At 38.2% G+C, this 27,573-nt stretch overlaps 1 protein-coding gene across 3 annotated transcripts in view; it reads left to right on the top strand.

Annotated features, from left to right (window-relative positions):
* The first annotated feature begins 6,167 nt into the window (after positions 1–6,167).
* The window catches only part of LOC110298964 (interferon-induced very large GTPase 1-like), a 55,825-nt gene continuing 34,419 nt past the window's right edge, over positions 6,168–27,573 (top strand). For 2 of the 3 annotated variants that reach the window (XM_029480086.1, XM_029480087.1), the window contains exons 1-2: positions 6,168–6,256; positions 13,830–13,953. The gene's annotated coding sequence lies outside the window, so the exon portion shown is untranslated. Of the gene's footprint in view, positions 6,257–13,829; positions 13,954–21,523; positions 21,603–27,573 lie in introns of all 3 variants that reach the window. The other variant, XM_029480085.1, reaches the window with a different exon arrangement.

The raw sequence follows: 27,573 nt of genomic DNA, 5'->3' as shown, positions 1-27,573 counted from the left end.
TTGAGAACAGTGTTGGTGTATTCTACTTTTCTTGAGGACTGGTGTCTGTAGGCATATGAAAAGAATAGTTAATACCTAAGGTGGGAGTGAGATATTGAGTTATCTTAGAAACAATATCAAGTCTGCTGTCAGATTGTAGATAGCTGGAAACAGACCAAAATGAAGAAGGATGTAAGATAAGATGTAAGAAAACTCTTTCTGTGCTCTCTCATACCTGGTAGAAAATGATAATATTCAACCACACAGTATTTCTACCAATGAGAGAAGTTAGCAAAGTCAATAGAAGGAAATTTTTCAGTTCTGTCATGGAAGATGATCTCAGGCCTGGTGGATAAGAAAGGGAGGTTGCCTAACAGCCCCTTTGGTGACAGCTTGAGGGTGGTTTAGAGAGCCTATAGCCTAGGGAGAGTAGAGAGAGAGAGATCAAGGTGAGATATCTCACATGGAATTCACCATGTAATGTGCAAGTAGGAGCCTGTCCTTCAGCAGAAAAGAAAATGATAGTTACTGAAAATATACCCTGAGTCTTTGAAAATGGCTTCTTTTTTTCTAGTTGAGAACCCTGTGATGAGGTTAAATAGGTTAACCTGAGACAAGGAATAGGACATGTACATTAGTAGAGGAGGACACTGTGTATTAGAAGGATATGAAGAAGAGGATAGTGCTTCCAGTTCAGCAATAACATCAGTTCCAGTGTTGTCTTTGGCTGTCTGCTCAGAAATGCCCTGGTGTCCTGATGACAAAGACAAGTTATAAGAACTTATGCAATAATTTGCTTTTAATTAAATGAATCTGCTCTGAGGTGAGAGAGCCTCACTTTTACCAAATTAAGTCATGAGAGCAGAGAGTGAGGTATGCATGTTCATGGTCACTGTGGGCAATAACCTTTTGGTTTTAGACTAGTGGAATGTCAGTGAATTCTGTCTGTTGTGAATTTGAATGTAGGCTTCTAAGATGGTTTCTATGACAATGACATAAACTTCAGCTGGATGAAATTCTTTCTTTAGGGTCTAGGTTCTCTAAAGCAGAAGAGGACAGAGGGACCTCTTTAAGCTTAAATCATAAAAGCTCAGTAGGTTGGGAGAGGCCTAGAGGGGACCATGAATATCTTGGTAAATAATTTTAACTAAGACCCTAATTTTTTGGGTCCAAATACAAACTTAAGTCCCAAAAAGGAGCGAAGATTGCATTTGGTCTGGGAGCAGGAGAAATATGTCCTGCTTTGTAGTTTCATGGCTTTGATGTATGTTGGATTAAGAGAGAGGTGGAGTAAAGCTATGGTAAGTTCATTGTGAAGGTATCTGATCCTTATAAGGGGGATGTCTGATGTGATGGTTAATCTTTGTTGTCTACTTGACTACATCTGGAATCACCTAAAATACAGAGCTCACATGTGTGGCATTCTTTTAGTCAGATTATTTGAAGTTTGAAGGCCCACCCAAAATATGGTTACCACAACTCAGATAAAAGAAAGATAGAAAAAGGGAAATTTGCTTTTGCCTTTTTATCTTCATACTTGTGGGCAAGTGCATTTATTCTGCCATTGCCATTCTGCAATTTCCTCACTGATATTAGAATGAGCTTCTTCATGCATACAGCATAAACTGAAGACTCTAGGAGTCATCCAAGCCCTAAGCCTTCAGTACCATATATATCATTGTAGAGTGAGCAACTACCTGACTCTTGGCCATTCTGGTATGAGACAGACATTTTTGAACTATCCAGATAATGTCATATAAGCCAATACAACAAATCCCATTCAATAAATATTCATGTGATAAGATCTGTTCCTGCCTAATACAGCTAATAATACTTACCAGCCAGAAAATTAAAGACAGTAGAGTCTTGTAGAGATGGCTCATGGGAAGGGCTTAAGAAGAGGTCATTTGCATATTAGAGAAAAGTGTGTTGGAAGTAAAATTGAGGGTTAGCATGTGAAAGGTGAGGGCCTGGCCAAAGAAATGAGGGCCACTTCAAAATCTCTTTGGAAGTGTAACCTGTCCGTCACAAATGAAGATGTTCTAAAGAGATTCTTCTGTCTCATTCTTACCATCAGACTGCTGAAACAATTCAGACTGTTCTCCAAAGAAATGGAAACTTCCACCAACATACTTGAGCTAGCAAAAAAAAGGAATGTCAGCCAGAGGAAGAATTTGTATCTTTGAGATTTCTCTCAGATCAAATAAATTGTCAGTCCAATCTGGAAATGAAGTCTAGATAATGATGGGTCAATGGTAGACGAAACTACTCACATGTGCTGATCCTTGCTTTTCCTCCATTTAACATTTCAAGATCCTGAAGATGGACTTGAGGGACTTGGGAGATCTCTTTGTACCTCTTCTCACAAAGGCCACATAGGAAAGTCTCATTTTTCTTCTTTCTTCTATTAATACTGCTCTTTTAATTGGCTCATTGATGATGGGTGTGCAGACCTGGCTTAGGGCATAAGTTATGAACTACAAATCTGATGACAAATGGACTAGCAAGATCAGAGGAGTAGAGTTTTAGATGTGAGAGTCTGTATAGAAGTAGAGACACTGTGACAAGATGAGTTAAGGTAAATAATAAACTAAGTATTTTTGAGATTCAGGACTAGGAAATGTGAGACAAAAAGAGGACTATCAGATAGAAGGTTGAAGATGGCCAAGTAGGTAGAAATTATAGCTTCTGTACTTAGTCATCAGCCTTACCTTTAAGGGTAAAAGTCATCTGGATTTTATACTGCCATAATACTTGGTTGTGCAGTGAGTCAGTCAGCCACAAAATGTAGCCTGATAATTATAGAATTAAGTCCCTCAAATCTCTCAGGAATTAGATATTGAATCTAACACAGAGGAATAAGGGACCTGCTATTGATTAGTATTGGAGAATGATGGATAACAGCAATGGGGAGGAGGAGCCTGAGGATGGATTGATGGTAGGAGAGAGGTAGTAGAGTCCCTGGGAGGGGATGAGTCAAGAAGATAACGTAGTAGGAAGGAAGTTGATTCATGGGAAGCTTTATGGTGGAAAAATAATAAAGTCATGGAATTTTCTAAATTTTCATGGGGGCAGGTGCAGGGGCAGGGGAGGAGGGCAACAACCAAGAATGACCAGGAAAAAAAAACGGGAAAAATCTGCACAGTAACAGATCAGCCTTTTTAGGTTTGGTAGGAATGCCAACCAATCCCATAATAGAGCGAGTGAAAATTACTTTGCCTGTTTGATTGTGTTTTCCTGTAATTTTTTAAGGGATTTTTGTGTTTCCTCTTTAGGGGCTTCTACCTGTTTTTGTGTTCTCCTGTATTTCTTTAAGGGAGTTATTTATGTCCTTCTTAAAGTCCTCTATCATCGTCATGAGAAGTGATTTTAGATTCGAGTCTTGCTGTTCTTGTATGATAGTGTATCTAGGACTTGTTATGGTGGGAGAATTGGGTTATGATGATGCCAAGTGACCTTGGTTTCTGTTGCTTATGTTTTTACCCTTGCCTCCAGCCATCTGAATATCTCTAGTGCTACCTGCCCTCGCTATCTGACTGAATCCTGTCCTTCCTGTCATCCTAGTTGTGTCAAAACTCCTCATAGTCCAGCTGTCTCTGTCATCCTGTGATTCTGGGATCCTATGATCCTGAGATTCTGGGTGTGTCAGAGTTCCTGGGATTCAAGTTGCCTCTGGGACCCTGAGATCCTGGTGTGACCAAGTTCCTGGGATGGAGGGATCCAGGGATCCTGGCTGTGTTAGAACACCTGGGATTTGAACCTCCTCTGGGTGGCATCCACAATAGTGTCTGTGTTTGCTGTGGGACTGGCTGCATATTTACGCCCAAGGTAAACCAGTGTAGACCTGAATGAACCAGAGCCACTGCTTAGGCCGGGTTCCTGAGTACCTAGGTCCTACTGTTCCCAGTTACTCCAGGTGGTGTTGGAACAGATGTTGTATCCTACTCACCCCTGATCCTAAGATCCTGGGTGTGCTAGAGCGCCTGGGAGTGGAGCTTCCTCTGGGTGCTGTGTAACTAGCTGCAGAGTTTCTTTCTTTCTTTTTATTTTGTTTTATTTTATTTTGTTACCAGATATTTTCTTTATTTCCATTACAAATGTTATCCCCTTTCCTCATTTCCCCTCTGAAAACCCCCTATCCCTCCCAGCTTCCCCTGCTCTCCAATCCACCCACTCCAGCTTCCTGGCCCTGGCATTCTCCTACACTAGGGCATAGAGCCTTCACAGGACCAAGGGCTTCTCCTCCCATTGATGACTGACTAGGCTATCCTCTGCTACATATGCTGCTGGAGCCATGAGTCCCACCATGTGTACTGACTGTTTGGTGGTTTAGTCCCTGGGAGCTCTGAGAGTACTGATTGGTTCATAATGTTGTTTCTCCTATTGTGTTGCATACTCCTTCAGCTCCATGGGCACTTTCTCTAGCTCCTTCATTGGGGACCTGGTGCTCAGTCCAATGGATGGCTGTGAGCATCCACTTCTGTATTTGTCAAGCACTGGCAGAGCTTCTCAGGAGACAGCTATTTCAGGCTCCTGTCAGCAAGCACTTGTTTTGCATCCACAATAGTGTCTGTGTTTGGTAACTGTATATGGGATGGATCCCCAGGTGGGTCAGTCTATGGATGGTCATTCCTTCAGTCGCTGCTCCACACTTTTTCTCTGTAACTCCTTCCATGGGTATTTTGTTCTTCCTTCTAAGAAGGATCGAAGTATCCACACTGTGGTCTTACTTCTTCTTGAGTTTCATGTGGTTTATGAATTGTATCTTGGGTATTTCAAGCTTCTGGACTAATAACCATGTATTCGTGGATTCATATCCTGTGTGTATGTGTGTGTGTGTGATTTGATTACCTCACTCAGGATGATATCCTCCAGATCCATCCATTTGTCTAAGAATTTCATAAATTCATTATTTTTAATAGCTGAGAAGTACTCTCCCGCAGACTATCCTCCTTTGGGTTTCCTATCTGTGGGGAATGTGTATCTGGTTGCAGGTGGGCAAAGGAGTGCATTACAAACAGACACAACACAAGAGAGTGTGTTGGATATGAATGTAATGTCCAAATGAAAACCAGACTTTTTTATACAGAAGAAAAACAAGAAAAGTCAGGTGGACACATCTGCCAAGTTACAGTGACACAAAACAAAAGAAATGCATACATCAAAATATGGTGGAGACCACTTAAAATGGAGCCAGGTGAATGCTCTGATGTAATGCTAGTCTATTGTTAAACCCACCACCAGGGGTTCTTAGTAAATACCTGATTATGCTATTCCTTTGGGTCTAGTAAAGAAACCTGTCCCAGGGCAATTCCCTTCCACTAACTCTTTCATGGTTAACACACCTATTCATTAGGCCATTGTGTATTCCCCTGGTTTGGCTGAGACTCGCTATTGTCCCAAGTAATCACCATGCATACCAGCCATGAGTTTTTCTAGTTCTTTTCTTTGTAATGCCTAATTACTTTCACTGCCTCTACTAGAAGTGAATTTGAATGTTACTGAGTAGGTAACATTTTTGCTGAATTCCAAGTTTACCATGGGCTTCAAGGATTTTCTAGGACATTGGAACACTGGTGGAGGCTTACCTATATGTCAAAACTCAATCTTTAAGGGCACTTATAATACAAGAAAGCACACACATCCATACGTCAGACTAATGCAGGAACAGGGTTTGAGTATATGGGCTATGAGAATGATAAGGTTCCAGGAGGCATAGTTTCCTTGAAACCTCCTCATGACTGCCTTCAGGCCTTTCGAACAATCAGACAGACGTCACTGGAGTGGGAGTAGTAGTACTCCATTGTGTAAATGTTCCACATTTTCTGTATCCATTCCTTTGTTGAGGGACATCTGGGTTCTTTACAGCTTCTAGCTATTATAAATTTTAAAGCTCTGATTCTGAAAGTATTGCTTCTTTCCTCTTATCCACACCCTGCCCCCACATGGCAGCTACTAAGATTGCCAGTTAGTCTGATTTGGGTTTTATTTTGTTGTGTGTTTTTTTTTTCTCTCTCTCTCTTTAAAACTCACATAAATCTTCTTCTGACCATATTTAGCTACAAGAAGTTACACAAGCGACACAAGAATGAAATGAAACCTGTGAACAGGAAGGAAAAGGGAGGTACCTGGTTCTGAGTGTGATTTCAGTCCTTTATCCCATAGAGCCCTTTCTGAGCCTCAGCAGATGGTCAGCAGCCTGGCAGGCTGGATGAAGGTGCATGTCCACCTCTACTCTCTAGAGCAACAATCTGAAGACTGGGTTTAAAGCACACAAGTAAGTGAACCGAGTAGAATGGGTAGACAGAAAAGTACAATAGACTTAAAAACTAAAGTAGGAAGAGAAACAATGAAAAGTAGAGACATCCGTGGGTTGTGACATGCTAAAGCCACAGATAGGAATTTAATATTTTCATGTTGCTAGAACCTAAGGCTCACAGGAAAACCAGACTTTGGTCCATGCCACCTCCAAAAACTGACAACAAAACAGGAATTGAATCTTTAACCTGCACTGCATTCTAATGAGTACCCCCAGAACTCCCAAGAAGTAAAACAATAAACAAAGAGTACATATGGTGGAATGCATAGTTTCAGCTGCATATGTAGCAGCAGAGGATGGCCTAGTCAGACATCAATGCAAGGAGAGGCCCTTGGTCCTGTGAAGGCTCTGTGCCCCAGTGTGGGAGAATGCCAGGGCCAGGAAGTTGAGTGGATGGGTTGGTGAGCAGGGGGATGGTGTTTACTCTAGTAAAGGGGGATGGTGTTTTTTGGAGAAGAAACCAGGAAACGGGGATAACATTTGAAATGTAAATAAAGAAAATATCCAATTAAAAATACTTAAATTGAAAAAAAATGAAAGCGAGAGAGAGAGAGAGAGAGAGAGAAAGAAAGAGAGAGAGAAAGAAATCTAAATGCTAAAATCTGCCTTCTTTTGTTGGTTCTTTTAATTTCTTAAAAGTTGTGGGTTTTGTTTGTATGGGTCAGGGGCTTGTTAAACATGGCTTTCCTTGAAAGCATTGAAAACATTTCCTTCCGTGATGGTCCCTATCATGTGGATGATGTACTGGTTATAGTCAGATCTTTGAGTTCTTGCTCCCTGACCTCTCAGACTAGGAAGGCAGCTGATTTACTGAAGCTATAAGCCTCTTAGAGACATCCTATTTTCCTCTGCTCCCTTGTAATCTGTTGACCTGGGAGAAATGGCCAAAATACTGATATTCCTTTTAGCCTCTATATCCTCATTGATTTCAGCCTCTAACTATGATTATTGAACAACCAGAGCTTCAGTTACAGCAGTATTGACAAGTGAATAAAATTTGGTTCTATAACACTAAAATGAAGCTTGACAAATATTTTTTAAACAAACCTTTATTCCTTTAATACAGAGTTTCCTAATTAGAAACATATACAGCTATTTTAATAAAACATAAAATCCTTGTTCTTTAAGAAAGGTTTTATAAACTATAATACTTTCATGTTTACTCTGTGTGTGTGTGTGTGTGTGTGTGTGTGTGTGTGTGTGTGTGTGTCTTGGGAATTTGGGTGACACAGCATATCTGTGGTGGTCAGTTCCGAGGTCTGAGGATGAAACTCAGTCCTCCTATGCCTTTACCCACTGAGCTATCTCACTGACTCAATATACTATTTTTCAAGTTTTAACTTTTATAAACCATTTTGTGATACACATACACTTTTAGTTACCATAAAACCTACAAATCATATGCCCTCTCATCTAAAATTATGCTTTTAATATTCCTACCAAAGTATATTTGTATTCACAACATTTTATATTTTTCATTTTACTTGATATTACTTATTCTATTATATATTTTTGAGCCAACAAAATTTAGAAAGCTCTTGCTTCCTAACAAGATATCTATATTTCAAATCAATACATACGAATCTGTATTTGAAACCCAGGAGTTAGCAGTCCTGGAGTCTGCTTTCTCTTTTCATGCGTTTTTGTCTTCTTGGTCTTAAATTAGTAAGATGAGAAACTTAGGGAGAAAGCTGTTTTGTTTTGTTTGGGGGAAAACACAATCAGGTAGCAAATAGTTTTTACACATAAATGACACAACTGTTAGTTGAAATTTATCATTAAGATATGTTACATTGTGTTAGCAATACTAAATGAGTAACCTTTTAAAAGAAGTGTATGAAATAAACTTCCCTACATTATGAATGCTACTGTTGTGGGATCGGATCTTCTGTAATTCCCATTATGAAATGGAAAAGTAATGCAAAGATATCTCACAAATATATATGTACATATAGCTAACATTCTGTATTAATCACAGTCTTCATGAAAATCTTACAGTTATCATTTGCATATAAAGGCTAATTTTTTAAAACAAATCTATTGTTTTTATCTAATCTAATCAAAGGATTTTTATGTATATCAATATATTTGACTAACATAAAACATTTTTTTGATTTTGTGGTTTTTATCATCATGGTTTTAAATAATAAAATTTAATTTATTAATTCTTATAAGCAAGTTTACCTATATTAAGATTTAGGTAGTCAATGTTTAAGTTTATAGCTTCATGAAAATTATTTTATGAATTAAAATAAATTTCTAATTTTTTCTTTAAAACGTTTGGTTGAGGGGATCAGATATCATGTAAGGTTGTACTTAAACCATTTTATTAATTTATAAAATAGACTTTAAAATACCACTTCCCTGGGCTTAGAGATATTAAGAATACCTAAGCAGTAGATGTATCAGATTTACCAGTAGATATATAGATGTCAACTGTGATTTTTCTGTTCTTATATTCCTTGAGTTCATTTTATAAAGAAGTAGGTATACACCAAGGTTTTTTAAATATATGTGGATGTGAATATGGACATTCCCAAAACCATATGCTGAGAAAAGTCAATCTTCCTCTGTGACAATGTCTTTCCTCCTTGGTCAAAAATTAATTAATTCTACTAACATGGTGTATTTTGGACCCTATTATTTCCCATTGATTTTTACAAGTCTTCATCAATGCTGTGTGTCACTGACTGATGTACCTATTTATTAAGCCTTTCTGTGTCAGTATTCTACTTTTCTCTTTTAATGCTGAACTAGTTGTTCTGTTCCTTTTCTTCTTTCATATAAACTTCATTTGGTTAGTTATTTAGAAAATAACTTGGTGGGGGTTTTGTTAGGATTATAGTGAATTTATGATGATCAATGTTGTGGTAAATCTCCAACCCAAATATGCCCTGGAAATAAATCACAACTCAATTAATATGAATACAAGCTGTGCACAGGGATTGGGCAAATCTACCACTACACTACCATCTTCCCCATCTATGATACCCCTTATAACTTGTAGTTAGTTTCTCCAGGCTANGTGCTTTTGCTCCACTTTTCTTCCACCTCCTTCTTCATCCTCTCTCCCTCCCATTCCTCCTCTTTTCTCTCCCATCTTTCAGCTCCACCTTCTCTTTATCTGTCCAATCACTGCCTCTAGCCTTTATTTTACAAATTAAGGTGGGAAGCAGGTTTACAGGAAATTACCTGAGTGCTGACTCATTTCTTGCTCACAACCCCTCACAGAAGAACAGAATTAGCATCAAATTACAAATAGCCCCAGAGCTATCCACAACAGATCAAGCTGTAAAGAGCTAGTGTGATAATAGATAGGCAGTGACAATATAACTGGGTAGAAGATGTCTAGAATTGTGCACCACAACTGAATGTCTGTGAAGGCTTTTTCAGATAGGGTTGACATGTCAGATAGTGAAGAGTAAGGAAGCACCTGCCCTGAATAAGAGTGAGATTATTAACAGTATAAACTGCTGCTCTGAAGAAGTGAGATGAAGCAAGATACAGGCTACCTTTCTTTTCCCACTGGCTGTTTCTATTGCTGTGGCCACCTGCTGATATTAGAGTCCAGATGTTCAGCTATTCAGCATGTACTCAATTTCAGCAACTCTTCAAGGTTTTACACATTAGATTGACAGTGCAAAGTCATCCTTCCTGGATTTTGAACCTAGTTCTGAGCCTCCACAGCATGTAGTTGAGCACTGTACAACTGCCCTAATCATACCACATATAATTAATCTTTTTATTAAAATTTGCAGGTATGTACACTCTGTTGACTCTTTCATCTAGGGATCTGTAGGGCAATTAGAATTTTAACAGCATGAATTGTGGAGTATTTCTTCATTGTTTACATACTCTTCAATCTGTTCCATCAGAATTTTGCAGTCTCCTTCATATAACCCTTGTACATGTTTTGTTAGGTTTACATTTAACTGCTTTAAATAGTAATATGCTCTTAATTTGAAACACAATTCAATTATTCTTTGTTGATATATGAAAAGCATTTTTTTATTTTAAACTTGTACCTGGAATTTTCTTATACTTATGTTAGTTCAAGGCAGTTTTTGTTGTTCACCCTTTAAGATTTTCTACATTGTAAGTCATATTTTTTTGTGAATAAAAGTAGCTTCATTCTTAGTTACTACATTCCTGTATAGAGGCAGTTTACAGTTTTAAAAGGATGAACACTGCATTCAGAAAGGCAAATAATCCTTTCCTATATCGAGAGAGACAAAAGGAGAAAATACTTAGTGATTTTAAACTATCCTACAAAAACTGATCTACCATTGACTGGTTTCCCAAATGCAGTTTCTGTTCCATTAGCATAGTGAATTAGTATAAATACTTAAAATCCTTGACAGTTCCTTGTCAATTTCCTTGTCATCTGTTACATTCTCTTCTTTGATGAGAATTTTGTAACTCAATTAAATCCAACCAATTAAAAACACAGGTTGGATTTATACAAGGAGTTTAGAATTAGTGAATCCTCCTGTATATATTCTCCAAACTACTATTTTACCAAAAGTTCAAGTTAAATATACAAGAGAGGGGAGAGATGGCTCAGAGGTTTAAAAAGACCCAAATTCAGTTTCTACCACTCATATCAGGTAGCATAAAACCACCCATAATTTCTACTCCAGGAGCTCCAATGCACTCTTCTGGCCTTCACAGGGACATACACACACAAAGGATGATAATGAATAGAAAATATAAAGCAATTAAATTCTAAACCTTATGTGGTGGTCCACCCCTTTAATACCAGAACTTAGGAGGCAGAGACAGGCAGCTAAGTTCAGCACCAGCCTGTTCTACTTAGCAAATTCCAAGACAGCCAGAGCTACATAAAGAGACTCTATCAAAAAATAACTAAATAAATGAATGAATGTAAATTTAGTTTGATTTAAAAAAATTTTTTTTTGGTGAGAGAGGATGTGCCTAGCCCTGCAGAGACTTGATGTGCCAGGGTAGGGGATATTCAGGGAGGACTTCACCCTCTCAGAGGAGAAGAAAGGGATGGGGAGGGGCTATGTGAGGGGAGACCAGGAGGAGGCAGGCCAGTTAATATAAAGTGAATAAATTAAAAAAATTAATGGGAAAAATAAAAATTAAAAATATTTAAGCTTTTTAAAAATTAAAAATTTATAACTATGCATGTATAGAACTAACCAACTTAGCTTTTTTTTCTTTTTCACTTAAGCCTCAGTTAAATCCCTACTATGAGGCAGAGCTTTAGAGAGGGCTCAAGATAAAGAGCAATAAAAGACATGGTTTCTGGGTATTATTGTGAGCAAAGGACAGTTTCATTAATAACACGGTTGTGTGCTCCTCTACTGCCATCTTGTGAACATTTCTTTTCCTCACACTCCTCTATCCTAAGACTCACATGGTTTGTTTAAGCATGGCTTGAAAGGAAAAAATAAAAATTGCTCTAGTAACTAATAACAACATATATGATTATTGAGATGGTTAACAGAGATAGAGAACAGAAGAAGAAAGGCTTATCTTGGTCTTTGTTGGGAGAATCATCATAGATGCCTTTCAGTCAAAGGTGAGGACAGAGTCAAATCTAGGAGAATGAGAATTTCCAAGCATAAAATAATTTTCAGGTAGAAATGTTTCAATATAAGATGAAAGAGAACTATTGCACCTGGGAAGATGTTATAAGAGATGAAGAAATTAAATGTCCTAAAACGTTACTTAATTGGAAAGGTGATAAAGTGTTGAGAAGATGTTGATGAAGTCTACAGAGATGCTAATATAAGGTCTTCATTAGGAAAACTGGAGAGTAGGAGTTTCATTTGAATTAGCAACTTGGGATAAATGCAATTTTGAGTGACTTAACTTACTTCTGAAGTCTGAGGAAAGAAAGTGGGGATGAGAAGAAAGAGGGTGAGAGGAAAAAGTAGAGAGGAATGAGAAGAGAACAGGAGAAAGGGAAAGGGAAGGGGAATGAAGGGAAAGAGTGACCCGTCCAGCAGGTCCAGTTATTTGAGGGTCTCGAGGGGACCTCTTCCTAAGAACCAAATGGGGGGGGGGGTAGAGAGGGATGAGGGCCTTGTGCAAATAATGACATGGAAACGTTCTGGAATGCATCAAAGCCCCAAATGTATTAGCCAGGCCCAAGGTTTAAATGTACAAGCAAAAGGGGGAGTGCCTTTCAGCAGAAGGAATGGGGCAGAGGAAATGCACCTCAGCAGGAGGGATGGGGCAGCAGAAAGAGAGGAAGTACTTTGGCGACTACATGGGGAAGCAGGAACTTGGTGATATCAGGGTACATCTTGAGGTCAGGACATCCAGCACTGACTTAGGGCTGGAACGATCTGTGGTTGTTCTCAGAGCGGTGCATCCTGTGGCCCGCTTTTGACCCTCTTTTCTTCTGGGGGCGGGGAGGCCGAATTCAGAGATCAGGACAATAGTGTTGCCTTAATAGCTCCCAACAAAAGAGAGAAAGGGAAAAGGAACACAGGAACAGAGGAGAGGAGGGAGATAAACATCAGAGGCTTTAAGATTGGGAAGATGACATAACTACTAAAAATAAGCCAGGTATAGTGGCTCATGACTTCAGTCCCAATACTCAAGAGGCAAAAGGAGGAGTATCTCTGTAAATTTGAGCCAGCCGGGTCCAGGAATCAGACCAACATAGAAATACTCAATTAAAAAAAAAAAAAAAAAGAAGAAGAAGTAGAAAAAGAATAGGGGCTAGAGAGAAGATTTTTTTAAAAAGAAAGCAATAAGAAAACCATGAAAACTTAACCCGGTCAAAAGGCAGAATAAGTTCATTTTTGTCACATAGGATTTAACATTTAAGTTTATTTAGTTAGAAGAGAATTGCTAGAGAAATCTAGATATATAATTTCCCTGTCTTTACTGGGATCAGTTAACAATGGACACAGTTTTTTTTTTTTTTCAATAAAATGCAACTTTGTAACTTGAAAACGTTTATGGAAATAGAATACAACTGAAGATACAAGGAAAGAAAGAGACACATATAGGCAAATCTCTAGGCACATGAAAACGTTGTGGATACTGTTAACCATGGCCACCATCTTGTAAGCACCTCCATTTTGGTTACACAACTTCTCTCTGAGATAAATAGTTTCGCACAGCTTTCCTTTCTAGTGAAATTCCCTGTTCTGATCAAGCCTTACTTCTCCAGGTGACACTCAAGTCCTCTTTCTTTGGAAAAACCCCAATTGCCCACTCCGATACCCCTGGTCTAGGGATGGAGTGAACTCCCTTCCGGTCATTCTTCACCTCCTCACAACCAGGCACCTGAAGGGCTGCAATCCTTCACCAGCCACTGCTTCTCCAATGGAAAAACCCACTGTGCCTCCAAGTGCATTTCCTTCAGGCCAAACTTCTAGATCAGAAAAAAAATGCCAAATTCTCAGCCTACAAAAGCGGTTAAGTCTATGTTCTCCACCGGCGTCATTACTGATGTGTATTCCTTAGAGCCCACCCTACATGCTAGCCCCTTGAGTTACTTTTTTCTTTTTTCAAAGCTAAATTATGTTCAATCCCATACTTCCAGACAGCTTCACGAGTCAGCAAGAATCCGGTCAGCTCTACAGTTTCCCATTCTTCTCCTCACCACCAAGAGAGAAAAGTCCCACTCTGCGCACATCCCTGCCTTGTCCTTCAACTATCAGCCATAAGTAAGTGGAGAACATGAAAGTGCAATGAGGAGCAAGCCAGTTACCAGCACTCTTCATGGCTTCTGCATCATCTCCAAGTCCCTGCCTTAATGCTGAATAGAAATGTGGAAGAATAAGCAAAATAAACTACCCAAGTTGCTTTTGTTCATAGTGTTTCATATCAGCAATAGAAACCCTGACAAAGACAACCTATGAAGGAATCCCCACTCTTGCACAGGAACCTAATCCTGCTCAGAGCTCCTTCCATGCTACTGTCCTGCTATGACATTAATCTCTTCTAATAATTAATCTCTTCAAAAAGGAAGAAAGGAAGGAAGGAAGAAATGAAGGGAGGGAGAGAGAACATAAGCTGAGCACAGTGGTGCATACCTTTGATTCCAGAATGCAGGAGGCAGAAGCTGGCATATCTCTATGACTTGGAGGCAGCCCATACTATGTAGAGAAACCTTACCTCAAAATTAAGGATAAAATGTTAAATAAGACAGTCCACCTCAGTGTCCCCATAAAGTCCAAACCTGAAACCTTTCAGATATAAGTTGATGTAGTTCAAGACTAATTTTAAAAACTTAAAGAAAATGTTTATATAGAGACCTCATTTAGGTATTAGATTAATGCTTGATTTTTGAAGTGATGCTCTGTGTCAATTAAATTATTTCCAAGAATAATTTGCCAACTTATTTGAAAAGACAGAAGTTTTTATGATATTTTCTAAGATTTATATATGAGAAATAATGTCTATATTCCACTCTATGTTGTTCCATCTTTTTTCAGCAAAACTGAAAAAAGAAAGCACTGCCAATGGCCCACATCGGTGAATTCCTAGAAAACAAAGTGTTAAAAAAAAAACCCTGACTTTAGGATCAGTCACATAACAGTGAAAACTTGAAGTGAGAGGCTCATGCTCATAAGGAAGACACCCTTGACTTCTGAGCACAGCACACAAAGCCTGACCTGCTCATTGTCCACATGAAGAGATGCATGCTTTCTCTACTCTGCTGAAAATAACTGCCTCTTAGAACTTTTATCTAATTCAAACTTCAAGCCACAGAACAAATTAAATTGCTCTATATACCTTCTGGTGGGTATTTTTTAGCCTAGAGACCTATAATCACAACTTCCTCTCATATCATAAACGACAACATTCAGAAAATGTCTGGTGTGATAGACAGAAAAATAAACTTCATTTCTGATTTTAATTTTTCTCACTATTTTTAAAATTTTTTCAATTCCTTCCTTTATCAAAGCACTAGTCTTCTATCACTTAGGAAGGGTCAAAATGCTATAATAAAAAGATCTAATGCAGGCGTGGTACTTGTAGATAAGCAAGTATCACCTTTTTAGAGTAATTTTGTGTTTTATTTGTTTTACTGCTAAATTTTAATGATCTTTGATCCACCATAATTATTGCATAACAATACAGATTTTTCTAAGAATATAAAGTGCTACCAGGATAATGAAGCACATTGTTTAGTTGATGTGCAAAAGCATCAAAATATTAAAAGAAATGAAGATTGCTCTTTCAAAAATTCCTTGGAAAAGAAAATGCGGTACCTTTTAAACAAATAGGTAAAAGATTTAGCAATCGAGGAAGAAAACCTTGTTTTGTTTAACAGAAAAGAGAATTGAGATCCAAGAACCCTTTAATAAGTTAGTTTTGTACCCAGCACATTTAAATGGAAGCTCTCAGCTCTGTGTATGTATGTCGGTACATGACATGCAAGTGGTATTCCTTACCCACATACATAATGGTCAAAAGTCAATTGTAAAAGCTCTAATTTACTGATCTAAACAAAAACAAGTACATATATGAGTGAAATGTTGCTTCAGAAAATTAAGAACAATACAATACAGCCTGCCTCCCCCATTCATGTGTTTAGACATGATGTCCAGAGTGACAATATCATAGGACAGTGGAGCTTTAAGGGTAGGGCCTACTGTAAGGTCCTAAGGTCAATAGAATTAAGAGATGTTTTTTTCATGTCACCCTTTGTAGAGGGAAGTGTCAATTTCCTAGTTGGTTCTTGATTGTGTCAATTGTTGGAAGAAGGGAAAAGATGGGGCTTCTGGGTCCCAAGAGGAAGAGAAGTGGAACAGAACAAAGTTTTCAAACAAGGTTTTGGAGCAAGGAAGAAGCAGCAGACATATAGGTCTTGGGGGCCCTAGAGTTTGTAGCCTCAGCTAAGAGTGGGTAGCCAAAGAAAATGGAGAAAACCAGTTGATAAGATTAGGGCAGGAAATTATTTGCCCAGCCACTGAGTTATTTGGATAGATTTACAATAATAAAGCTGTCTACTGTTTTCCATCCGTAATGCTAAGGTGGGTAGGAGGAGAAAGTGGGCAGCCAGTGTGGTTGTTGACGGTTTGGCAAAGTATGAGTGACTGGAGGATCTCTGTTCCTGGGGCATGGGGGTGGGGGAACAGCTAACTGGCAGTTGGCAGAGCTAAGTCACAAGTCCAGGCTGGTTGAATGAGATCTGGGAGTTAAGCTGAGAGCAAGTCCCCAGGCAAAGGAGCAAGCATGTTTTAAAACTTACAAGCAACAATCCTTAGTAACTCAAGTGTGAAGATTGCTCCACAAGGAGTAAGCTTGGTCTCATTAGGTCAGCTATGACCACCATAGCTGACATACAGGATACAGCCCTCACCAGAACTGAGCTGATACAGACACAAAAGCATGACGTGAACAAATCTCTCTCCCCTTTATAAAGTTATCTGTCCCACATACAGTAAGTACTGAAGAAAATACAAAACCCAGATGTTTTCAAGTTCACCAAGAATTACTTAATCTTTACAAAAAATAAAATTATTTGTGATTCCATTAAGGCAGAAATGTCTCAAGAGATTTCACCATCAAATGTGACAGATATGCATAACATTCCATGGCTGTGATTAACACAAAAATATAAAATTTATCAGTAAGAAAAATAATTTAAAATGGTGACATACTGTTTATAGTCTCATCTTCATAAGCAATCCAAGTGAGTTGGGATAAGGATGGAACTCACTGGTAGAATATTTTTCAAGCATACCTAGAACCCTGAATAAATAAATATCATATATAGTATATAATTTGAAAAAGGCTTAGGGAGCTCTATACCAACAACATAACTCCTAAATCTATAAAAACCCCAAATTTTGCTCTTTAGTTTAATAAAGAAATAACAGAAATTATTTAAAATTTCAAGGAAACATGTCTGTGCAATGAAAAGCTGACTGTGAGAGAATCATGCTTCTAGAAGCTATGATTCAAAGACTGTGTGATCGCTGAGTGCTGGAATGGCACTTCACAGTTACTTGGTTCCTATTATGCATGATAAGTTTAGATTACTAAGGATGGGCTGAAGAGTTGGCTCAGAGATTAAGTGCACTTGTAGTTCTTTTAGAAGACCTGGGTTCAATTTCCAGTACGTACATGGTGGCTCAAAATCATCTGTAACTCCAATCTCAAGAGATTTGATATTCCCTTTAGATGTCCACAGGTACCAGGCATACATGTGGTACACACACATTCATGCAATCAAAACATGTAAAATAATAAAATAAGTAAATATTTTAAAAATTACATTACTATTAATCTAATTATTACAGGTAATTAAATTAGGATAATAAGAGAAATATATGTGCAAACTTCCAAGAAAATTATGATTTTTGTAAGGAGAAACTTTAAACTATAGGAATGTTTTTTTTTTGTTGTTTTGTTTTGTTTTACTAAATGTAAAAAGGGCAATTTGTTTTAAAGTAAATGACTGTCTCAAAATGAATAAGACAAAAAGTAAAGGACAAAAGAAACCTGAGTGGCAGAAAAACTGAAGAAAATTTGTAGAAGACAAATCCTATACAAAGGATTGTATGCATGAAAAACAAATTTTATGTGTTGTGTTTAAAAAAAACTTTTGAGTAAGTTTTCAGAACACAAAATTAATAAAGATCTATAACATTTATGTGTCTTAACAGTGAATAATCTAAGGGGGAGCAGGGCAATAATTTTGTTTACAGTAATCATCACAAGATAATCTACAAATACATTTATGCAAATATGTAAAAATCTTCATAATGAAAAGTATAAACTAATAATTAATGGCATTAAAAAGAATATAAACAGATGGAAAGGTAACCTGTGTTCATAGATTGAAAGAAATACTGTTATTGAGATATCTAGAGCTAAAGAAATGGCTCAGTGGTTAAGAGCACTGACAGTTCTTTCAGAGGTCCTGAGTTCAATTCCCAACAACCACACTGTGGCTCACAACCATCCTTAACAGGAATTGATACCCTCTTCTGGTGTGTCTGAAGACAGCGACAATGTACTCATATATATGAAATATAATAAATGATTTTAAAAATGCCTATCCAAACCAGGGTAATTATAGAATAAATCTCTGCCAAAATAACATCTTTCTTTGCAGAATTAGAAAGAACAATCTTGAAATTTACCACACTTGAACTAGCCAACTCATTTTTCTTTATGGTGCATTAGACCAAGCTTCCTGGGCATGCTGTTTAAAACTAAGCAAAATCCCGAATCCTAGCCAATTTTTCCTTTTAATTTCTACATTTATTTATTTGTTTACTATTTATTTATTCATTTATTTATTTATTTATTTATTTATTTATTTATTTTGTGTGTGTGTGTGTGTGTGTGTGTGTCTCCTGGGGAGTGAACTCAGGCTTGATAACAAGCACCTTCACTTACTGAACCATGTTGCTGAAACACTGATTTTTTTTTAATTTATTTATTTATTATATGTATGTACACTGTAGCTGTCTTCAGACACTCCAGAAGAGGGCGCCAGATCTCCTTACGGATGGTTGTGAGACATTTGGATTGGAAGAGCAATTAGTGCTCTTAACCACTGAGCCATCTATCCAGCCCAATTTTAATTTTTGTCATACATGTTCCCAAATGGAGTAATATCATCTAAAATATTGCCCAGACTAATGACCTAAGACATTTTATCTGCGTTTTCTTATAGTTTCATAGTTTTAGGTTCTATGATTAATTCCTTGAGGCATCTTGAGTTGGTATTTGTAAATGGTAAGAGACAGGTATTTAGGTTNAGTCCTCTATATACAGTCATAAAGTTTCTTCAGAATCATTTTACTGAAAAGTGTGTCCTTCTCTTGCTCTGTGTATTTTTTTCTCATGTTAAAAATCAGTGTTTCGGGCTGGAGAGATGGCTCAGTGAGTAAGAGCACCCGACTGCTCTTCTGAAGGTCCAGAGTTCAAATCCCAGCAACCACATGGAAAAAACAAAAAACAAAACAAAACTAAACTAAAGGAGGGAAAACTGGTCAACCTTGTATTTATTGAAAAAAATATATAGACAAAAAAAAATAGTTTGTGTACAGCAAAAGAAACAACAAGCAGGGCAAAGAGCCACCCAACAAAATGGGAGTGACAAGAAGTAAATTTGTAATAAAGAAAGAACCCAAAAATTCATTTGAAAAAGTAAAATGAAGTAAAGATTTGGATTATAATGTCCCAAATGAAAACATATGAATGGCCCATAGATGTGTGGAAAGTAGTCAGTATCATCAGTCAGAGTAATATAATAAAAATCATAAGAACTCATTCTACTGAAAATGGGTGTTACCAAAAAATACAAAATTATAAATCACACTCTTAAGTGCTGGTGAGATAGCACATGGGCTTTAGTTGCTCTTCTAGAGAACCTGGGTTTAAATTCCAGCACACACATGGCAGCTTGTAACTGCCTATAACTCCAGCTCCTGGAAATCCAATTCCCTCTTCTAACTTCCACAGGCACCAGGCACCACACACCCACATCATGCACAGATAGATATCTAGTCAAAACACCCACTCACATAAAATAGAAACGTTTTAAAAATAATATTAACAAATACTAGAAAAGATATAAGAGAGACTTGTGATTTGGTAAGAGTGTCAATTAAGACAGTTATTACAGATAGAGTATATAGCCCCCAATTATTCTAACAGTAGAGCAAATTTATAGACCATCTGCTGAACATATAACCAAACAAAATGAAATTATCATGTCACAAAGATATATGAACTCTCACATTAAAGACAGTCCCATTTATAGCAGCCAAAATATAAAATCAGTCAGATGTGAAAAAAATAGAAAATTACTCACCAAGAAAGTATAAAATCCTCTCATTTGTAGCAATGTAGACAAACCTAGAGGGAACATTATTGTGTGAAATTAGTCAAAGCACAGAAGAAAAGGCCCTGCATGATCTCTCTCTTAAGTGGAATCTTGAAAGATTGACCTCATAAAAATTACAACTATTAGGAATCTCAAAGAAGGAAAGGTTTGGCCAAGGGGCACAGTTTTGATAAACAGAATCAGTTGTGATGTTTTATTATTTGAGGGAGGAATATGTTTTGGTGACCAAAAAAGAGAAATTTAAATAATGCAACTATTAAAAAGTGAAACAATTTAAAGTATCAGGTCCACTAATAACTATGAATTGATCACTACTCAATGTATATGTGAATCACATTGTACCATGTATAGATGCAATATATCAATCAAAAGTACATAACAAATACTCCTCTATAAAAAATATTCCAATCCCACTTTTCAAAAATGGCAGTGTTTTGGTGGTGATGAAGATTTTCAAGTAAAATTAATAGTGTCTGTAGTGGTTTAGATAAAAATAGCTACCATAGACTCATAGGGAGTGGCACTATTAGGAGATGTAGTCTGTTGGATTAGGTGTGGTCTTGTCAGAGGAGGTGTGTCACTGAAGGTGGGCTTTGAAGGTTCAGAAAGCTCAAACCAGGCCCAATATATCACTGTCTCTTCCTGCTGCCTGCAGATCAAGCTGTAAAACTTTCAACTACCTCTCCAAGACCATGTATGTCTGTACGTCACGTGATGATAATGGACTTAAACTTCTGGCCTGTAAGCCAGGCCCAATTAAATGCTTTTCTTTCTAAGAGTTGCCGTAGTCATGGTGCCTCTTCACAGCAATAGAAACCCTAGCTATGACAGTGACATTTTACTCTTTTGCAATTAAAATGAGGACAAATACAAAGGACAAGAGATTTCAAAGTCATAAAATTGATGTCAACTAATTATTTCAGAAACAAAGGTTTGGCATTAATGTCAATTAAATAATTTCAAATAAATTACTTTTATTTTTAACATTTCCTGAAGGAGTCATATTGGTGAATAGAAGATGTTTGACTGAACACATTTTGGAGCTTAGGTTCAGTAATTTCTGTGAGAATAAGTATTCCTGAGAGTACTCAGTTGCTCAAACAGGAAAATAATGAAAGAGTTCCTTTATCTCTGAGTAATTAGCCAGTTAAACAGATATTTTACTTCACCAAGATAATTCCTATACTCCCTGTTATCTTTGTTGAGTTTTTTTTTTATTACATTAAAAACAAAGTTTGCTCTAAAACAATCGGGTTTTCTAAGACTATGCAACTTTTTACATTTGTGTTTGAAATCTCTGAATAATGATTTCAGTGAATAAGTACTATGAGATAGGAAATATGTAATCCTATTTGGTTGTTGTTGCCTTATTCCTTCTATGTTGTCTTATTTTGTTTATAAGATGACTTCTTGTTATGCAGCTCAGGCTGACTTGGAATGCACTAAGTATCCCTGCCCTAAAACTGATCATCTTCACATTTCAGCCTACCATAATTTCAGGTATGTGCCATCACCTCCTGATTAGCTTGGCTGTTTTGTTCAGTCTTGTTCTTTTCTTTTCTGCTATATTAGTTTAGTCAAGTGGTTTTTGGAGATTTTTATGGTTCGTTGGTTGGTTGGCTGGTTGGTTGGTTGGTTGGTTGGTTGGTTTTTGAGACAGGATTCTCTACATAGCCTTGGCTGCCCTGAAATGCACTATGAAAAACTGGCTGGCTTCAAACTCACATAGATCTACCACTCTTGGCCTCTCAGGTGCTGGAATAAAAGACATGTGCAGCTATGCCTCACTGGATCAAGTTTTGTTTTGTTTTTGCCTTCTTTAGATTCCAACCCCTCCCCCCCCTTTTCTGTTTTGTTTTTTCACAATTTAATTTTATATTCATTCACATTAGATCCCAATCACAGCTCCCCCTCCTTCTCCTCCTCCCAGTCCTATCCTTAAAGGGGAAGTTTCACCTTGGGTACCACCCCACCCTGGGGCATCTAGTCCCAGCAGGACTAAGCACCTCTTCTCCAACTAAGGCTCCACTATGAATTCCAGATAGGAGGCCCATAGTCGCTCAGCAGCAGCGCCACTGTTGAATCTGGCTCTCTGGTATCCTGTGCAGGTTTCTGAGAGTGCCGGCTTTGGGTGCCAGTCGCAGGCCCTCCCTTGGCGGGCCTTTTCTGACTAAAGCCCCACAAGGCAAAATCAGGGAAGTCCTGTCTAGGCCACTTCTCTTCTGTCTAGCCACTGCTCTATTGCTGTGAAAAGAACATGACCAAGGCAACTCCTACAAAGCAATGCTTAATTGAGGGCTTGCTTAGTTTCAGAAGTTTAGAGGGCCATCATTATGGTGGGGAGCAAGGTGGCATGCAGGCAGATGTTGAAGCAACGAGCTGAGAGCTAAGTCCTGTACTTTACACACACACACACACACACACACACACACACACACACACACANANANANANAGAGAGAGAGAGAGAGAGAGAGAGAGAGAGAGAGAGAGAGGGAGAGAGAGAGAGGAATGCCACTCTTAAGTGCCTTTAAAATGGCTATACATGCCATTATGTGGCTATCTTACAGTCCTCAAAAGGTATGATTTATATCAAGGTTTAAGATTAAGCTAAGCACACCTTTTTAAAAAAAGCTTAAAAGTTAAACATATATAAGTTGGTTTACTTAATTTTATCTTAAAGAATTTTCTTTCAGTTTTGTGAATGAAACTGTGTTTTTACTAGGTACATTATTCAGATATGGAGAAGTGATAGTTTGACAAAGCTAAAAATTACAAACGTTCTTGTCCTAAGTAAATATAGTTCACTTGTTAATGTTTTAGCCTGTTTTAGGCATCTTCAGGAAAACAGATTATCTATACAGTTGATTTTGGCTCTCTCAGCTCTATTGAAGTTTCTTAATTCTCAGTCATCAGGAAAATCAACCTAGATTCCAAGGAAAGAGACTTCTTTATTTTCTCTCAGGCCATTAATTTTCTCTGTCTTTTTTATCTAGCTTCTTTTTCCCATTCCAAGACTTTGGTCCTTTTATTTTAGGAGTAGGTGATAGTCAACGATCCATTTTTTAAAGCTTATTCAGGCTGAATATTGCTCCTGCCTATAGGGGAGTAATAAAATTTTATGCCTGATCTAAGGAAGACATGAGAGAGCTTGTACTTAGAGGTCAGAAAATCTTCATTTGATAGGAATATGAAAGAAATTACTTGGGATGTCAAGACAACTAAGAATACACTACCTATTGTTTGGGACAACAGCTACTTTTAGTCTACCTATAGCCTCACTGAGAGGTCCATTCCTTTTGGAATGTGAGATAAATTTGTATTTGCTTTGGGGATAAGAGTATCTCTGTTGCCCCCTGGAGTGGTGCACGTGGAACACATACATCTGTCCATTTGTTGAGGGACTTTGCTTGCTGGGGTGGAAATACTTAAAAATATGTTTGTGCCTGAAATAAATATCAAAAACAGATACAAGCAGAGCCCATTCATTGTTAAGTAAATATACATAACAACTGTTACAGGAGCCTGCAAGAGGTGACCGCCCAGACACAATTAATAGCCACTGAAAATCTGTATTCCAGCCAGCTAGGAGGTAGATATTACACAAGCATGCAGTTTAACANAAGCTAAGATAAATTACATGGGGTATCTTAGCCTCATGTCCTAGAATAGAGTTGAGAAATTTTCCATGAGATTCTCCATTAAGGAGATTAAATACTAGTTAAACATGAAATAACCTGGCCAAGAATATAAGATAAAGGAAACTCTGCACTGTCTTGCCCTGTCACAGAATCATTTTCTATAATCACTTGGCTTTAGTTACTTTTGGAAGAGTTGTTGTTAGCTTTGAGACAAATTCTCAATAAGAAACCCAGGCTGCAAACTCATTATCCTCTGGCTTTCCCTATCCTGGTCAAGGTGTGTCCTGCTCATCCTTGCCACATAGTTGTTTAGGCTCCAGTGTCCTGGTGAAGTGGTCTGGGAATAATTCCAATCCCTTGGAGTGTTGTGCTTCAACAATCCAGACAGCCAGAGCAAGGAAGCATTTCTTTGGAACATCCTCATACATTCTGGGCATTCTGATTGCAAAACTTAAGATGTTTTACCGTATTCTATAATCAAACTGATACAGGAGAAAGTGGTTGACGGTTTCTTAAGAACAGCAGATTATTACTTCAAATGAGTAACAATTCTGGAGAATAGAATCCCTGATAATTTNGATTAAAATTTCCTAGAAAGAAGTTCTAACCTCAGAATAAACCTGGAAAGCTGATTCACTGATTAGTATTTCAGTGATTATGGGGAGTTTGCGATGTTTCAAGTTCGCAGCCTAATTACAATTTACCTTGGGCTCTCTTTAGCCTCCTAATTGGTCTTTCCCACCTCTTTATCAGACCTAACATCCTGTGAGTAACAGATAAAAGTTTATTGGAATATATTAACATAAACCTAGTTTCTATAGATCAAAAGTTAGTTACCAGGTAGCATCTGAGGCCTTTACCTGAGATTTCACCATTCTGTTTTAACTACCTATTTAATGTTTCCACCAATGCACTGAAAAAATGCCTCTATTCATGATTTTCTTCATTCTGTTATTATAAAAACTTCATGAATTTGGGTAACCTATATCTATGTTCCCAGGCCATAATTGCTGATATTAATGGGTGAGGTATGCTGAGGGGCCTTGATCAGGTTCAATTTTCTGCCACTTAAAGAATAAAAAGGTAGGAAAATTCTTGAGCACAGCAATTAGCAGAAGAGAAATCCCAAATACCTTACACAACAATGTTGCAGTAAATCTCCAACCCAAATAAACCTGGGCAATGAAAACACAACTCATACATGCTGTGGGCCTGGAGTGGGAAGACCTACCACTACACTAGCATCTTCCCCATATAAGAGACCCCTTAGAACTCGCAGTTTCTCCAGGTCCTGTGCTTCTGCTCCACTTTCTTTCCACCTCCTCCTCTGTGTCCTCCCTCTCTCCTTCTCTCCAAAAACCTTCAGCTCTACCTACCTCTCTTTCTCCACCCCATCTCCGGCTCTAGCCTTTATAAATTAAGGTGGGAAGCAGGTTTACAGGACATCACCTGAGTGCTGACTCATTCCTTCCTCTCAACCCCTCACAGGAGAACAGAATTAACATCAAATACAATTAGCCCCAGGGCTATGCACAACACAACAACAGTCAACAGTTGGAGAAAGTTGTTGGGAAATGCATACACACAGCAAACAGAAAAAAATAAATAAAATAAAATAAAAAAGACCCTTGACAAAGCCAGGCAGGGGACTCCAGTCTCTTCCTGAGGGCTAAAGGTTTGGTTGTTTTTGTTTTTTTTTTTGTTTTTTTGTTTTTTTTTGCCTCTGTAGAGTCTTCCTCCCCTACTTTAGTGTTGGTCAATGTGAAGGAAGCCAGTGTGGTTGATTGGCCCAGAACTGTTGTGTGGCATGTCCTGAGTAGGCCTTGAACTTGTTGAGCTAGTCCACAGCAGGGGGCCTACTGATGGGAGTCAAAAGCCTACATGTACTTTGTTTTAAACTGCCAGGCTTTCCTCTCAAGTCAGGAGGATAAAGAAGAATCCTGCCTTCTTAGAAATGTGCCACCTTTATCACCTCTCCCTATGCAGCTGCCTACCAGGAACCAGTCTCACTTCTGGTCTCAACATTTGGCATATCCCATTTGAGTTGAGTGTTATGTTTTTGTATTGCTACATCAATGGCCACCAAAGCCACCCTGGATTCAATGGCTTCTATATCATCTGATTTGTAACCTTGAAGAATAAATTTCACAGACAACAGCAGGATGAGATTTTTGAAGAGTTCTAAACTCTTTTTAGGTTCCCAGCTATGAGCTTAACAGAAAGGAAACAAGAACTGCTGACTAGCAAGAGGGTACTGCCACTGGGCTGTGAGATTAGGAAATTTCTACAGAACCTATATGGCAAAAACTGGGTAACAGTACAGAGATGAACTGGTCAGTTCAGGTAGCTCACCCATGTGGTGACCCTGGTCTAAAATTTTGTCCCACTTTTATGTACAGCTGCTATTCTGCCAAAGTTTCTATATAAAAGAAAAACAAAGATAGTGAAAATTCAAAGAGAAGAAAAGACAGACAAGAGAGAGGAAGAGGAGATAGAGAGGAGAAAAGAGAGACAAAGGAGAGAAAGAGGGAGAGAGGGGGGAGAGAGAGGAGACAGAGAGAGAGAGAGAGAGAGAGAGAGAGAGAGAGAGAGAGAGAGAGAACTCAAAGCTGGGGTAACCTAGCAGACCTACCTGGCTGCTGGTGGTGATGTAAATTGTTGCTAGGTTGCTGTTGCTAGGTTCCTAGGAGGAAGCTAGTTGAATTGTCTGTAAACTAATGTATGGTACATGCAAATAACTGAAATGTGATGCTGTGACTAGGCCTGCTAGCCAGCTAGATCCTAGGATCTACTTGTCTCTGTTCTTCAATTCTGAGGTTACAGGCAAATGCAAACATGTCTAGCTTTTGTGGGTTTTTGTTGTTGTTGTTAGTATTTGTTTTCATTTTTGTTTTCAATTCATTTTTGATGTTTTTTTTCTAATTTTAAGATTATTTTGAGAAGTAGCTTGGTCTTCATGCAGAACTCCTGACAGTGGGAGCAAGGGCTGTCTCTGACTTTGTTTCCTGTTTTTAGACTCTTTCCTCCTACTGGGCTGCCTCATCTAGCCTCAATAGGAAAGGCTATGCCTAGACTTACTACAACCTGATATACAGGGCTGATTGATATTCACGGGAGGCCTCCCCTTTTCTGAAGAAAAACAGGAGGAGTGGATGGGGAGGGGGAAAGAAATAAGAGGAGAGGAGAGGAGAGAGGAGAAACTGTGGTTGGGTATAAAATTAATTAATTAAAATTAAGAAACAAAAAATGAAAAAGTATTTTGAGATTATAATGTAATTACATTTCCTCATTCTCTTTCCTCCTCCCCAAACCCCCCCATTCACCCAGCTTTTACTCTGTTTCAAACTCATGGCATCTTTTTCTTTGTTTATGTGTGTGTGCTTAAAATATATATTATAATATTATATATTATACATGGGTGTATATATGTGCAAGTACCACACACACAGACACACACACACAGACACACAGACAGACAGACAGACAGACACACACACACACACACACACACACACACACACACATATATGTGAGAGAGAGGGGGGAGAGAGACAGAGAGAGAGAGACAGAGAGACAGAGAGACAGAGAGACAGAGAGACAGAGAGAGAGAATTAGTTAGCAATTATTCTAGGTTCCCCCTGAAATACCTATCTAGCAATAGCTTGCTTCTCTGCCTGCCAGGTAGAGCCAGGAGCCAGGCATATAAGGACTGCTCAGCTTGCATCCCCCCTCTCTTTCTTCCTGTCCTTTTCCCTCTCCTCCTCCTTCTCCCCCACCCCCATCTCCCTCCCCATTCATTCCACTCCCTCTCCCTCACCCACCCTCCATCTT

Source organism: Mus caroli, chromosome 7 (genome assembly GCF_900094665.2).
Source record: "Mus caroli chromosome 7, CAROLI_EIJ_v1.1, whole genome shotgun sequence".
Taxonomy (NCBI): Eukaryota; Metazoa; Chordata; class Mammalia; order Rodentia; family Muridae; genus Mus; species Mus caroli.
The sequence above is the reverse complement of the archived record's forward strand: the minus strand, read 5'-3'. Positions and strand labels throughout refer to the sequence as shown.